The 16,743-nt window shown below is 39.4% G+C and overlaps 1 protein-coding gene across 1 annotated transcript in view; it reads right to left on the bottom strand.

The window, feature by feature from the left end:
- Nucleotides 1-6,659: 6,659 nt before the first annotated feature.
- JMJD1C (jumonji domain containing 1C) overlaps nucleotides 6,660-16,743 on the bottom strand; it is a 184,829-nt gene continuing 174,745 nt past the window's right edge. The window contains exons 28-30 of the mRNA XM_084526466.1: nucleotides 14,261-14,375; nucleotides 11,350-11,772; nucleotides 6,660-7,348 (exon numbers count right to left, since the gene is read on the bottom strand). The gene's annotated coding sequence lies outside the window, so the exon portion shown is untranslated. The remainder of the gene's footprint in view (nucleotides 7,349-11,349; nucleotides 11,773-14,260; nucleotides 14,376-16,743) is intronic.

Consider the following 16,743-nt stretch of genomic DNA (forward strand, 5'->3'; position numbering starts at 1 on the left):
CAGATGTAAAAACATTAGTGACTTTTTTAATTGGACCTCATAATGTCTAACTCCTACTCAAATGCAATGAAATTAAAGACTTTGGTGGCTAAATACCGCTTAATTTACTCCTACCCATCTATAATGACATTAAAGATGCTTTAGGGTAGATATTGTTTCCAATCATTTATATTCACAAGAAATCTGAGCTTATAGGTACTATTATTGAGCATATAATAAAATCATGCAAGAAATGTATCTATACGGTAGGGGATAGTTGGTTACAAGTAATATTAAAAAGTAATCATTCATTTTTAATGCAGGGATATTAAAAAGTAATGTTAAACACAAGAACCTGTGAAGTTTTCTGTTCTTCACAGCCTCTTCAAGGACACAATCCTTTCCTTTTTATATTTTGTGTGTGGTTTTACATGAAACATTTTTATTAAATTGCACATAGTTTTAAAATCTTTCTTATGTGGCATTTATATGATAAATCCAATGCTGACTTGTGTCATTACATGGATAGACAGCAAAGCATACATTTCAGTAATGGGGTTCATTTTGCTCTGTAACTGTTTGTAATACAGCTTAATGCGCTCTTCTAAAGTTCAAACATTTTAGAGGACTACGTGGTTCTCTATTGCATTTACACTACATTGCCTCCTTTTTAAAGATGACTTCTTCTCTCCCGAGTTGATGCTGTTTGCTTCTAAAATACAAGTACCTGCTCCATGCTTTGAAACAATCATCTAGCTGGACCATCAAATCTTTCATGCCTCTCTTACACAAAAATCCCATTGATTTGGCCTTTAGCATATTCTTTTCTTCCCCTTTCCAAGTTTAAAAAGCAAAATCATTATTAAAAATGTCTTCCCTTGCTTAGCTAAACTTCTTATTCTTAAAATAAAAAGTATTTCTAAAATTTCACTTTTTCTTGTATTACGAAGACAAGTGATGTAGATGACAGATTTGCCATTGAAATGGCAGAACAAGATTTCTTCTTTAATCATCTGCTCTCAACTGGCATGTGGCTACTGAAATGTTCAAACAGAAATGCCTTTCCAGGTAAGTAGTATGAACCATTGCCAAGGGGGAGAGGAGATTCTTCTCCTCTTCCTTCCTGTGTGTGACTCCCAGCCAGCACCCTTGTCCTGCTGACTGTCTTTTGCCCTGTTTTTCAAGTGACAGTGCCTACCAATTTCTTCCCATTCAATTTGGAACAGTCCCTTGAGCTCCTGAACAGAAAAGTCTGTCAGAAACTAGGACCCTTGGTTCATTTACTGATTCTGAAACACTAGTCAATGTGTTATTTCTGGATTCCTAGTGTTGCAAGCTGAAGTAATTTATTAGAGTTTATAATAATTAGTTCTTAATTTTAAGATTTCATTGTATAAACAAAGAAACAAAACTACTTTAATTCTAGAAAACATCCGTATGCAATTTCCTAATCCATTCCACTTAAATCTGGAACTTGGACATGGAAAAGGATTTGGAATAAATTTCTCCCTCAGCATGGGCTTGCAAGGGGCAAAACAGCATGGGCTTGGAATACCAAAGAGCTTCAACACTGTTTTGGAGTACTCATAGCAACACTAATAACTACATAAGCACCTGAAGTTAAGCACCAGCTAATTCAGACCATTCATACACCTTCTGCTCTTACCTTCAGCAGGTCATCTGTCAGGTGACACAATAAGAGGGACCGCATTAAAACACTGAATTAGTACTTTGACCTGGCAAGGGTGTGCGCATCTAGGGCCAGACAGGTTTTGACACTCTCCAGGGGTCACTGGTAGTTGTGCTGAGTGTGCTACAATGTCCCGTATTCAGCCACATACCTGCGAGCATCTGCATGTTTATTTCTGGGTCACAGCTACTCCTATTTTAGCCCTGCTGACAGGATTATCCAAAACCTGTACCGGTTGGCAGAGTGGTGCTGTGGAGAGAAAAGGGGCACCCTAGTTACAACAGAAGAGTAACAAGGACATTACCATATATTTGGATATGGCTCAGCTGTCGACAGATAACCAAATTTCTAAAATGAACCTACTACTGATATTTAGCATGTTTACTGTAGATATGATCAACGTAGCTGTCTCTATCTAAAGTGGTCATCAGGGACCACTGTGCATTTTGATTTCTGTTGATACTACATCTTTTTCTCACTACTTGATTCTGACATTTCCCTCCCTAAAGCAGTCTCTGAATAACTTATTGCCAATTGGTACAATACAAGAGGAATCACAGTTACAATATGGTGAGTAACCTAAACATCGATGAACAATTTCTGCAACACCACTAAAACATTCTAGAGAAGAAGGAAGACATTAAAAGCAGCGATTGCTGTTCCACAGTCACAGAAATCTGAAACAGATACAAAGAAATATACAAGGGCTTCTAATTGTCTTCCACATCTCGGAAATTAAAAGAATCATTAACAGAATACAGTTTTAAATATCTTGCACATACAGTGAAAATAACCCAGTATCATCAACTCATATGTGAAAGGACAAGACACAGAGCTGAGTACGTATTTGACTGCACTGGAAGACTCACAATGCAGCACAGTAAAGCACAAGACTCAGATTTGATTGTAGGTTTTGTGTACTCCCTCTGAAGCCAGAAGCATTTTTAAGGCTAAAGATACTGTGACAAAGATGAAGTCCTTTAACAGACTGTGACTTCAATGCCTACACTGTGCAGACATGCTTTATATTAACAAGGCCTTTTGTAATAATAAAGAACCAGAGAGAATGTACACCTTCAGTAGAAAAAGAGCGAGAAATCTCCACAATCGTCCTTTTCTAAGATGGGTGTTTAAGAGCCACATTTAAACCAACAGCTAACCTTGTTTTAGTTCCCTTGCTTGAGCAACGCAGGCTACAAGCAGACCTCTTCCCATCGAGTGCAGTCCTCCACAGCCAAAGGAAAGGGCAGTCCCAGTGGGGCCACGGAACACCAGCTCCTTGTCACCACACTGCTGACCAGGCAACCCAGTTTAATCTTCATGGTGAAGATGAAACAGGCTTCACAGCCCCTTTACAAGGCACCCTGCTTTTCAGTATTGGTTCATGACTCATTACATAGAACATCCAAACAGCCTATATCCTCTCCTATCTAACCTCACTGTATAAAGCCATTATTTAATACATGCAGTAGCAAACCTCATGCTGATGTATTTTCTAGCTTTCTGCATAAATAAAAAAAAAAAAAGGAAAAAAGGAAAAAAAAGGAAAAATAAAGTTTTCTTATTTTTCTGTATCTCAACCAAATAAAATGTTTCTGTTGCAATTAGTTCAGAATTGTTTCAGGAAAGAGGAAGATACTCTGTAATTTCCATGGTGGAAATTTTAATAAACAGCACCCTCAAGAGGATTAGAACTCACTTCCCTCACTGTTTGGAAAAAAAAAAAAAATCAGTTGCTATGCTACCACTTTTAAATACAGCCAGAATCATTTCTAAGGGTTATTTAAGGTGTTTAACTGCAGAACAAATACTGTGCGGGAATCCATGTATGCACAAATACTCCCAGTCATAAGTGTTGCTGCGGTGGCCCTGAGGCACCTGTGTGGTTTCCTGTGAAACTGAGGCTCGCTGAGATCAAACAGGCAATCAGTCCCCATTATGAGCTGATCCTTTAAGGAGGTGACTTTGGAAGGGGATCAGGGAATAGGCTTCTTTGAGGCTCTCTGCTGCTCTCCATGTTTGGGAAAGCCTTTCTGAGAAAGGCTAATTTAATAAAGACATCTCTGATGTTTTGCTGCGAGGTTAATGAGTCCCGTGGCCATCCTGGCTTTCTGGCTGAAGGCTTGAGAGCATGCCTGGACTGGTTTCTTACACTGCACGGGGAGGAGATCTGGACACACACTGTGGGTATTTAGGAAAGAAGCACAGCAGCTATACCCCAAGCTGGGTAACAGGAGGGCTGACTGGCACTAGAGGCATGCTGAAGGTGCCCGTGTTCCCCTGGATGGACAGGACACCATTAGCTGGAGGCAGCTGCCAGAAAACTGTAGCCTCCATCCCTGCAAATCTCAGCCTGAGCCAAGTCATCTTTGGAGTCCTGGAGGACAGTGACTTGTGTGATGGTAATGAAGAGATCTCTAAATCATGTCTCAGAACAGAAACTAGATAGGCTGGGGAAAAAAAAACAAAACAAAACAAAACACATGATTTGTAGAGTATCAGAAAAGTCACAGTGGTGCTTGATTCTACCATTTGGATGCTCCTCTCCCATGTGCTGGCAATGCTCAGAGAAAATCAGACCTTCAGTTTAAGAAGAAGCTTGCAAAAATAAATTAAACTTTGAGAATGAAAAGTCAATTAAATAATTTGGAATAATTATTTTACATTTAATTTAGTGAACTTATTTTCAAAGATAGTATGTTGGCTTCTCACTGATGCAAAAATTGCCCTCAAAATCTGTTCTATGTGCAAAATGCTGCTACTTGGATTTTTTTATTTTTTTTTTTAATTATGAGCATTTTCACTATGCTGATCAATTTTTATGGAATAAAAAGATAACCTTACCATTTAAGACATTACTGATCCAAGGAGGCCTAAGCCAGGACAGCCTTCTGGAGAGCAGCCAGATTCTTGCCTAATGTTATTTCAGAAGAGCGTGAATTCCTGCGGATGGGACTCCTAGATACAGATGTGAATGGGACTGTCAGAGCCCATTTAATGCACCAAGGAAGCTGCTTTGTCAACTCAGACCTGACAATTCAGAACTGTTTTCACAGTTACACTTTGATACGAAGAACTATTTTTAAGCTACTTTTAAAAGTATTATGTTTTTTTTAAGAAGCCTTTATAAAAGCCAGAAATGAGCTGATACCTGTATGATGAAGAAAATTTAGGCAAAAATAACTCATATCTGATAATTATTCCCTGGAACAACACTAAACAGCTGCTTATCTGCAATCACGCTACTTGGCTGTAGCATTAACTTAGATATCACAACTTTCAAGCTTCACATTAATGTAAGCTCCACAAATTATCTGCTGTTTACTCATGAATGGCTCTGGTCCCATTATTCTGAGGTAATTCATTTCCTCCCCTTCTCCCAAGCGTTACCACTCTTTCTAAGCATGTCTGGCAAATTTTCTGGCATGAAAGCCTTACTAAAATATACTGATTGCTTACTTTACTTGCCATGTACAGTAATTTTGGTTAATTATTTAAAAATCCATATATATATATTCTATATATAGCCTCCACATGAATAAGAGAGGCTAATATGTAGTAATTACCCCTGTCTTCTAATTGCTTTACTCATTTTATTTGAGATAAAAATGAGCAGGAATTTTTTGCATAACTGTTAATTAAGTTTTCTTTCTTTTTTTTTTTTTTTTTTTTTTTAACCTTCCAGAGTAGCATAATATAGTGGGGTGGAAATACAGCTTAACCTACATTTCAGACTCAGCCATATTCCTTTTCATGCTGTAGGTAACAAAAGGTGCTCATGAATCAGCTGAAAATCTCAATTCATAGTTGGATGACACTTTTCTTCAACTAACAATCCTCAACTACAAATGCCAAACAGGAAGAGCACATCTGTGAAAAACAAGCCTCTTAAACTGAACGAATGAATAACAATGATGTGTGGGTTGTGCTTTCTATGCAGCAAACTCTGGGAAGACCTTTCTGTGAACAGCTATCTGGTAACAATTGAAGACGCTTTGGTGTTCCTACTCGCCTCCCACAGCCCTTTGTATCAGCAGCTCAGCAGAGAGAGTCTGACAGCAAGATTCCTTTGTCATTTGAAATTTCAGGTACTGTAACTCAGCTCAGTGTTGCACAAAGGGACCCTCTTCTGAGTAGCTGTGTGTTTGTACAGAGAGAAATTTCTCAATGGCCAGCTCCGAGAGTGCTGCACGAATTCTTATCTATGAGTTGTCCCAACTAAATCGCCTTCTGCTAAGTAGCATTTCATCACCTTGCTCTCCCTGACTTGCACAAAGCAGTGCCCTCATTTCCAAATGAACAAACTGAAGCCTGACAACAACTGCCTGAAGCCCTACCTGTGCTGTGCGCAAGAACCTATGCTGCATACAGCTTCTCTCCCACTTTGCGAAGGTAAAGAGAAAAGCCACCTGTGCGTAAAGCACCCTTAGGTTCTCCAACAAAAACACAAAACTCTCTAAAAATGGAAGAGAGTTGAACAGAATAAAATTCATCTTCATATCCAAAGCTGAGTGTAAGTGGCATTTCCCCATCATTCTCAAAGGCCCACCAGAGAGACATCACATCTGAATATAAAAATTAAGAAGTATGAACATGAGCAAATCATTCTTGACTTGCAAGCAGCAGTCTGCCATAAGCAACCCCTCCTCCTATTGTGTTTGCATTTATAGTATTAAGGAATAACTACAATAATTCGCAACAGTTCATTCACCATATCGGAGAAGAGGGACAAGAACACTGGATAATTCATATTGCTCTTCTCCCTCAAGCCCTGCACCAATATTGACATACTCCAGCAACCTAAGAACAAGGAACTGTCAACTTCAACCTTCAGAGTTCATCCCTGAAAGCAAGCCCCTTTGACTGCTACAGGGCAGACCTCCCTCACCTACCCAGAGCAGCAAATAGAAGCAGTATGAAGCTTCTGACATCAAAATAAATAAATAAATAGATAGATAAATAAATAAATGAAAAAGCCACACATTTCAAGTGAATGTAACATTTTTAATTTTGCAGAAAGTTCCCTTCCATCTCACCAGAAAGTCAGGTCTCAAAAATACCTCAATAATATGAGAAACAGGCTCAGATCTGCTCACTTTCCTTCTTGCCAAAACAGGCTACAATTTTCCAAGTACATTAGAACATTTTTTTCCCAACCATTTAAAATCCCAGTCACTGGATTCAGAGCCTGACAGCCGTTAATTTATTTGGACTCCTTCTCCCTCATCGACATGCTAGAGCTCCAGGCTGCAGCATAATCCCAGTGTTTTTCACTCCTCAAAAGAACAGATGCTACTAGGAGGAAATAACTTCAAGTGCATTCCCAAAGACAACCACTTCTCATCCCTTCCATCAGAAAATGACCAAAACACCTGTAGTTTCTTAGGAGTTCCCACCCATGACTTCCATGCCTGGTCTTGACACCCGTTGTCCAACTACAATTGAAGATGAAACACTGTTTAGAGACACCAAATCCCTGAAGGGTTTTCTTCTAGCCCAAACATGTGACTATAAAGGAAACAAGCATGCATTACAGAAAAGAATGGAACTATGTTACATGCAATTTGATTTCACAGGGACGGACTGTGTTGCCTAAAAGTTAAAACACAGGTCTCTGATGTACAACCCACGGCTCTTCTCCTGCTAGTTGTATAAGGGCCACTTGTATGCAGTGCTCACCTGCAAAAACATGAACAAAAAACTGCTTAAGAGATGTTTCAACGCTCATTGCCTCAGCATTTGCAAGCCATTTCAGGTCCTAGGCTACAAAGCACTCACAAAAGCTGGAAGTAATATTAGCTTAGATCATATTTTCTGCATTTTTCTCCTCTCGTTCTTAATTTTGAAGGACAACTGCAATTGCAGTTCATCCGTTTAGGCTTATCCTAAAGTCATTATTTGTTATGATGCTGTTCCTGCCTTCAGCTACAAAGAAAATGACTATCCCTACCCCCTCACAGGCAGGATTAACAGCCACAGAAAATGAGTTATGGTTAGTCTAACTGACAGGAGCTCAGAAGCAAATTCATTTTCAGAAGTCCACCTAGAGCCCAGGAAAGAATTCTGCACACTGTGTCTTCTTAACGCTTCCTCACAGTTACATAAAGGAAGTCCACAATGTTTTTCTTCATCATAAGTCTGCACACCCAAGATGCATGCTGAGACCTATGGGCGCTGAAGGTAGCATGTGATGTACATGATGTGGAGTAAGTGGCACGACACCTAAACAGAGCTTCTGCACTTGCACTTAGTATTTTCTAATGTAAAGAATGTATTGAAAATATTGTCAGCATGGTTGTTTATTTTATTTAAAGGTGAAATGGTAAGTATTTTACTTATATGTGAATTGCAAAAAAGGAGGCTACAGAACAGAAGATTGGTTAGAGCGTGCAGATTGTTTACAAATACGGTCATACCAAATAGGTAGTAACTGGCTTCATTATTTTTAATTCAACCCATAATTTCACCATCTTAACAGCACAGGTGCCAGGTGGAGCTGCACGGGCTTACGTCAGCTGAATGTGGTTTAGAAGATTCACAGATCCTGGCTTGACTGTTCTTAATGCCCTCTATCAGTAGGTTGACAAGTATGCTCATCCTCCTTGCTCAAAGCGAACCTTTTACCCAAGTAGCCTATGGCTGCTACCAGCTTTTAACAGCTAGACACCACCAAAGAAGCAGAGTCCCTGAATGAGATGAAGAAAGTCACTTTGGGATAAAGGTATTGACTGGATGCTGATACATTGCTCCGTGCTTATACAGATGAACACCACACAACGACAGCCAAGCAGCCTTCCAAAGCAGGAATACTTCAGTTTAGAGACCAGTTTACAGCTACCAACCAAATAGTCTAACATCACAGACAGCTTAAAAGAGTATGATAAACACATGGAATCTGTGTTCCGAAAAATAATTTGAAGAGATCCGGTTTTTGAAGTTATTGTAGTGTAAAAACGTACATATCTACCTGCAACTGCAGCAAAAAAAAAAAAAAAAAAAAAAAAAATCACAGGGATTCTGCATGATTCATAGTAATCAAGAAATGAAAACTTGATAAATTAAATTCTCACCCAAAAAAAGTGGGAAAAAAAAGGTACGAGGCAAATAACAGGCTTAAGAACAGCTGCAGCTTATCAACACGGGATTCCAGAACACATGGTAAGCATACTTCATGCCATACGACGAGTGACATGTACCACAAGTCAGTGGGAACATTCTGCATGTTAAACACACATGGCTGAAGATCCACATGTGCACTCCTGGTGCTACGAACAGCTCCACAGACATTCCAGATCACAAAAAAGGAATTTGCTACACAGATCCAGGACAAGGGCCTTAGCTTCTTTTTGGCACAAAGGCCAGGAAAACAGGGACACATCTCTCAGAGTTTACCTGAAGAAGATGTTCTTAACGTGCTTCATGAGTGGAAGCCTTAGGATTTAAAGACTTAAAAAAAAAAAAATCTGGAAAGTCTTCATATGTTTAACAAAATATGTACAATCATGAATTCAAGTCTTACTGTCTTCAACACCTTCTCTACCAAAGAGGAGTAGATGCTCTGCTAGATCAGGTCGTATGTTACCTTTGCATATTAAAAAAGTAGATGGAAATATTGCCTTACATTCATTTTAATACAAATGTGTAATTTGAGGTTTATAGAGCCATGCATAAAGCATTTGTTATTGCACCTATAACAAAACTGATCCATTAACACTGACAATATTTTTAGTTCATATTTTGTTACAAAAGCATTAAGACACGTTATGAATCATTCTGGCATTATGAGAGTTAATAGAATACTACATATTTTTCAGGATTATTAATATTTAGTGTCGTTCAGTAAATTAAAAAATCAAGTTTAACTAAGGTTAAAAATATCTGATGATACAGTACGTAGATGATTGTAAATGTATATTAATGAAGCTTTACACAATTGACTGGATATCTTTTCGTTAATCACTCACAAAACCATGCCAAACATATATCAAAGACTTCAGCTCTTTTTTCATCCAATCTTCCGACATTTCATTATTATGGTTACCTGATTAATGGATGCAATAATATATGTGGCATGATATGATATGTTCACATTAAATTTTAATCAAATATTACTAAATTCAGAAAACATTAAGTAAATCATGACTGATGAGGCAATATTGCTGTACTGTCATATTGATGGTTACAGAAACTCACTATGAAGAGTTACAGATTAAGGAGGAGAAGTAAATCTTATGAGGAAATAGAAGTATTTCAAGTTTAACTAGTTGGTTCTTTTAAAATTGCCTTCCAGCCAAAGCTTGAATATTAGATCCATCAAAAGTATTCCACTGTCTGTAACTGATATGAATGTTTTGTTTCCTTCTACTGCAAGTTGTCTTGTTCTTTCAAAAGCATGGATTAACATAGACTCTGCAGAAGGGCCTTTCCCAAAAGATGATGGCCTATTTAGTGAAAAATAACATTATTCTTCACTGCAGTTGGGAAAAAAAAGAGGCCAAATTATGTAAAAACTTGCTATGATCTGAGATGCAGGGTGTCTGGCATCTGGAATACACTTGGTCTGTTCATTTTTACGCAAATGATGCTTTTACTGCTTTGTAGGACGTGGACAGGGAGATAGATGGGGGTTAGTGCTCATAGACTAGATCTGCAAATGTAAGACGGTTTCATCCTGGGAAACCAGAGAGTATGTCTCCACTGCTACAGACAGCAGCTTTCTTTTCACCTTTAAGCCAGTACAGAATCTGTTTATTAAACTTTCAGTGTTATAATCCATGATTATGTTTGTACAGATTTAATCACACAGTACATACTAAATAGCTCTCTTCTTTCACTTGTTTGTACCTTAAAAAGTAAAAATGAAAACATGCTTGTCATATGACCATTTTTGGATAGATTCTGATGCCAAGATGTCAGACACCACTGGACCCTATTTTGTGTACATAAGCCCTGTATAACTGTTCAACAGATTGTATTACAAAATGTAGTGTATTGCACAGGACTTGCTAGCAGAGCTTTCCAAAGTCTGTTTGCCTCTTCATGTCCTGGTTTCACTTTCATAATTCTTTTTGTCTTGAAAGATTATAAAGGGTGTAGGACTATCATGTATTATATGTACATGCATGCCAGCACGGGAAGTCTCACTACAAGTACTCTGCAAATAAATACTAGGCAATTCTGCAGCTACGCTCCGAGTATTAAGAGCAATAAATATGTAACGTGTTTAGCTGGAATGTTTTTTTGGACCACTTGGCTTTTGCTAAAAGTCATTCCATATAATGTATTTGAAGGGAAAGCATACAGATGATAAATGGAGAGAAAGAAGGAAATTATAATGCTAAAATGGATGCAGTGAAAGTAGAATCGACCAGGAAGGAGCTCTGATAGATGCATCTTGGTAGCTCTACTGAGCTACTGGTTTCATACTGGTTAAAGTTATGGTGCAAGGACTTCAGTTAAATACCTTCTTGTTGTAAGAACTGGCTTCAGAATTTTTTAAGAGTAACTAGCTCATAGAACATAATGTGAACAGTTATGAGAATAATTAAAGGAAAGCACTAAGTTATCTTCCTTCATAGCCAGATAAGTTTTGTACAGTTACAAGATTAAAAAGCACAAAATTCCTGTGTGTGTAAGACCTAATAAAAATGGAAGAATATATCCAAACCCACAGCTCTTACCGCAGGCAAACTCCCACTGGTGTTGGCACCTCATACGATGCAGAGAAGAGTGCAGACACTTCAAACAAAATTGCCTGGAAAGGTTTGATTCACTCTCACTTGATTAATTGAATGAGTATATTATAAGTCAGTCTTGCAGCTCTTGCTTTTCTCAGGAGTGGAAACATACCAGAAAAAAAGAGGTAATTCAAGGTCCTCAGTGAAGTTTAGATCCAGAACATGATGTTATGGTTCAGGCCTCCAAAAAACTGCTGGCTTCCTCTAGAACCCTCTATTAACAGCAAGGTCCAGCTTTTAAAGATCTCACATAGCCTTGCAGTCTACAGGGCTGTATCAAGCATTGTAGTCTACAGGGTTGTGTCAAATACCAGACCTCTTGTCAGAAAGTCAACTTGAAACAGGCCTATTCCCTCACATTTCAGCCTGAGAGAGGAAAAACAGAACAAACTGGAAAGATTCTGAGAAGTCAAAACGGGTGATGTTCACTGGATTTAAAATAAATAAATAAAATGCAGCTTTATTTTGCTTAAGGATAAACAACTTACTTTTGTCCAGCATTTTTAACCTCAGAAGGCTGTGCTGAAGAGTTTTTTTTATTTTTGTGGATAGGGTCAGCTGCGAAAAGCATTATTCAGCTGCCTGTAGCAGCATTTAGTTAGGCAGTAACAAAAGCAGGGGGGCAGCACTAGCACTTTCAAAGATGGGGATAAACAGAGCAGCAGATCTGAGCTGGGGAAACAGGGGCAGGCCTATGGGTTATAGGTGAGAGGGGATTTGTGGCAAGGAATGGAAAGTGATGAAAGGGAGGGTGGTGGCTTTACAGCAAAGCTGTAGGAGGGGATATGTGTTATGAAATGTTAGGAATAAAGCTTGGGGCAATGGAGCACGAGTGAAAAACATGGACATCCTCACATCCCCAAGCTTGAATCCTCATCCCCACTTTCAAACAACTGGCATATGGTATCTACTTTTGCTATCTGTCAGCCCTCGCCAAGACAAAGGAAAGAGTCGTTACTGTTCATCATCATGCTCTCACGCCACACAGAAAATAGCTGAGTTTCTGCTCAGCTAAATACTGAGGGTTTATGAATACAAACACAATTTTCTTGGTATCTTGCACCTGGACAAAGTGATGCAACGGCACACTACTTAGCCTTTTACCATTCCCACCAACTCCTTTACCTAAATTAGTTGTACTGAGCAAAGAAATCACACTATAAATATAATTAGTTACTTGGAACCTGATCTAAAGCCTAATGAAATAAGTAGAAAGCTTACAGAGAGAAAGAGCTATAAAGAAAATATTAGTTTGATTGCTGTGGGCAAAACTACTTTCAGATCTAAGCAGAGGATTTAGCTATTTTATTCTGCAAGCAATGAGAAAAAATCTTCTTGATTCTAAAACTAAAATAAGAGACCTAATTAATTCTAGAGCACCTCAGTCATATACATTACTTCTTAGCATGCAGGATTTCAGTAGTTTCTTTTTTAAGCAGTAATATTTTAAAAAGCATTTAATTTAAATGGTTGTGGTTCCTCTTTTCAGTAAACACATGTGAAGGCATACATTGTGTTTAAATATAATAAATACAGCTAAAATCATGCATCTGGGTCAATCCTCTGCATGTAATCAGGATTATGAAAATTTAGTTTTTCTTTTCTTATCTTTCTCAATTTATGGTCTATGTACAGATGACTGGAAATTTATTCAGACATGGTCTTGGTTGTGTTCTTGTTTTTTAACTCACCAGTTCTTTCTTCCTGGCAAATCTGACTAGGTGTCTAATTCTCTCAGTTGCTCTGGTGGCTAAGAAAATTGCCAAATTATGGTTGCTGATTTCTAAGTTGTGCTGTAGTTCTTCTGAAAATTAAACTTCTCATGTCTGGGCACTCCAGTTGCAAGTTTTTTGCCCATTTTAATGGCTCGCTCTTTTGGGGTTTGGTTCTGACTGCATTTAACTACGAGGGAAAAAGTCACTGAGGACCTTGAAAAGCCAAAATACAAAGAGACACAGAAGAAGGAGAAAAGGTGGCAGGAAAAGGCTTTCATTTAGCTCACACCTTCTCCAAAATTTCACTCTCTGAAAGAGACATCTCCCAGCTCTCTGAAAGAGTTTCCTTCAGCCACAGTTGTCAAAGGCCTCCTTCATGCAGTGCCTTGCCCACAGCCCCTCAGAGGCATTCCCCAGAGGCAACCTGAAGAGACACGCCACGTCGAGGGGGTGATCCTGAAATCTGGTAATTCTGAGAAACCTGACAAATGGAATTAGGTCCATCAGTCCGATGGCTCTGTGCATGTGTGGTGGGAAATAAATTGTCAGAGACATAGGGGAATCCCTTTTGTTTCAAAAGTGCTTCTTCAAAGAAAGAGACATCCCCATCTCCCTTTGAGGAAGGCACTGTGTGGGAGGCTCTGTGGGCCCTCCTACAATGCCATGACTGAGAAGCCTGTCTTTAACTGGAGCTTAACTGAAAATGCACAGTCCAGATAAAATGCAAAGGCACAAAGAGTAAATAAAGAAGTAGTCAATGCTAAGCAAAGTGTGGGCTGAGGAATTCTGCCTCCTAAGGAGGTGACAGTCAAATGAAGCTGGCTCATCATGTGTGTCAAAAGCAGCATCAGACAGGTAAATAGCAATTCTACACTTCCCTCCTACTCTAAAATTCCACTCTTAAAACACAGGGTATTTTAGGAAGCTTCCTGCTGACAGGCACATCCTGCCCAGAATCACATTTTAATAGTTCTTCTTTTAGACAAACATTTAATTTATACTTATACAGTCAGCATGATATTCCCAGGCAGCCTCCAGGGAGGAGCAAAACATGCAAAACACAGAAAAGATGGTAATGAAAAGAAATAATCACCCTGTTTTCATTGATGAGTTTACAGATAATGGAGTAAACTACTTACTGTGGTTCTGTTTTCTCTGGAGGGCAACTTCATATCTTTCAGAACGACTCTGTAGATACTGGCAAAGAGTGGTAGCCATTTTCAGCCCAGTGCAAAGCAGGTTAGCAGAGACAATCTGGAATGAACATAAAACATCCGGTAGTCCAGGATCTTGGAATTTTGGATAAAAATCTATGAAGTGTTTCAAGACTATCCTCTGAGCTAAGGAGAACTTCCATACAAATTTAGATTTTGAACTAGTAATAATTAGAACTATTTCCCATTACAATTAACATTAGACAGATGATTGTCAAGGCTTTACTTGCCTTCCACAGTAGCTTCAGGAACTGGCAACATGATACTTCTCAAAGGATGAGAGCACAAAGATATTTTCATTTTGCCAGAGCCAAAAAGTACTAGCTATTCATCAGGAAAAAGAAAAAAAAAAAAAAAAAGGCAGTAGGAACTAATTACATTTAATACAGCATTGCAAACACCAACATCGATGGTTCTGAAGCAAACTGCATATTACTAGCAGCTTTTAAAACATAAGATTTAAAAAAATAAACTTGTCAGGGTTCTTTGTATTATCTGCCTTCATTTTTTTGACCTAAAACCACAACAGATATATAGGAGAACAAAACCAAAAAACAAACACAGATGTTAAGGAAAATGCCCAATTTACACTTCTGCCAACAGCCCCCAGCTGCGAAGAGGCCTTGCTGGGTCCTCTGAGGGGCTTCCAGTCACTGCCTGCTTCACTGCAAGTACAGTAATGACCACTGCTGGCTACCTGAACACCAGGCACTCTGTGACATGCTGGCTTGCCTCAGCAATATGGCTCCTAAAACCTTTATCCTGTTGACAGAATTTTCCCCACTACTTTAGCTCCCATTCCACAAGTGGTGAATTGGCTCAGCGTCTTACTCCGTTTTTCCACCAAAGATAATGTTCCTTGAAATGGACATCGACTGTCTCTTAAAACCCAGTAAATCAAAATGTCTTTCCTGAGCCAGCAGCAGGAGTAATGGAAAACATTTCTCAGAACTAGTTTGTTTTATTTCTAAGAAAGTGTTTGACCTAATGATCTATTTTGGCAAATTGGTATGATTTATGGAGAACTGATGAGCACGCAGTAAAAAACAGCCGTGCAGCTACCTGTCATGAGTCAAACTTTTTACGCAAAATTCAAAAATATACACAAACAGATCAGTGATAGATTTTAACAACAACAACAAAAAAAAAATCTGCTGTTCAGTCAGCAAAGATGAGAAAAAGAGTTCACAGAGTGGCTAGAACTAACAGCTTGACAGTATGCAATTTAACTGCCAGTGTATATAAAATCTCATCCTACATAGTATTTAGCAAGATCATCAAAATCTGCTGCTGGATTAATGCAGCATGGAAAAGGACGATCAACCAGCTAAGTGTGTAGATCTCACATGCAGACATAAGAAAATCAGTAGACTGTGACACATTAACTGAGTGCAACTTCATTAACAATCGAACAACCAAGTCACGTGCTCAGATGTAAAGACCTTTGGCAGACTTTTTCTTATTGTAGCACTACTGGCAAGAGACAGAAAAAGGCAAGGCGGCATGGGAGTAAGGATAGGGAAGGACTTGTCATTACAAAGAGGAACAGCAAACAAATGGGATGGTCAAGATGGGATTTGTACTCCTACGGATAAATGTTACCTCTTCCTGAGCGTACGTGTGCATGCATGTCTGCGTGTGGACATGAGCTAACAGGAAGAAGGGAACCATGAGCGTTTGGTACAAGAAAAGCAATTAAGCTGCATTATCTCGTGTGTCCAAACGCCACCAGTGAAGCACCATGTAGCCTTTTTTCTCCTGCTGCCCTACCTCTTTGATGACTGCTACCGGCCTACTCCACCGATCTGCTACTCAGGAACAGGGCTCCAGGTCAAAACCACTCTGAACTACAGAGGATCTGGCTTGGTGATATATAATTAAACCAAGTGATGGATGAATTCTTGCAAATGAGAGCAGGAACTAGCCCAGTATCTTCCTGAAGAGCCCGTCTAGTCTAACCACATACGTGTAGGGGACGCTCCCTGCAGGCATCGCCGTGCTGCAGCACCAGTCCCCATGGTGTGGGGCACGGCTCCGAGCTCCAGCCCAGCGGGCCACGCAGCTCCCTCAGGGACCACAGATGCCAGCCACGTCTGCGGATCCCACCCACAAAGAATCACACAGAATTTCTAGGTTGGAAGAGACCTCAAGGTCATCGAGTCCAACCTCTGACCTAACGCTAGCAGTCCCCACTAAACCATATCCCTAAGCTCTACATCTAAACGTCTTTTGAAGACCTCCAGGGATGGTGACTCCACCACTTCCCTGGGCAGCCTGTTCCAGTGCCTCACAACCCTTTCGGTAGAGGGAGCAACGCACTTCTTCTACCTGCTGCTAATTCGCTTTTTTTTCACCTCTCGTTTCCTCGGTGCCTCACTCTCCCCCCTCTACCTTTTATTTTTAGTCCC

Source organism: Aythya ferina, assembly GCF_964211825.1.
Source record: "Aythya ferina genome assembly, chromosome: 7".
NCBI classification, from domain to species: domain Eukaryota; kingdom Metazoa; phylum Chordata; class Aves; order Anseriformes; family Anatidae; genus Aythya; species Aythya ferina.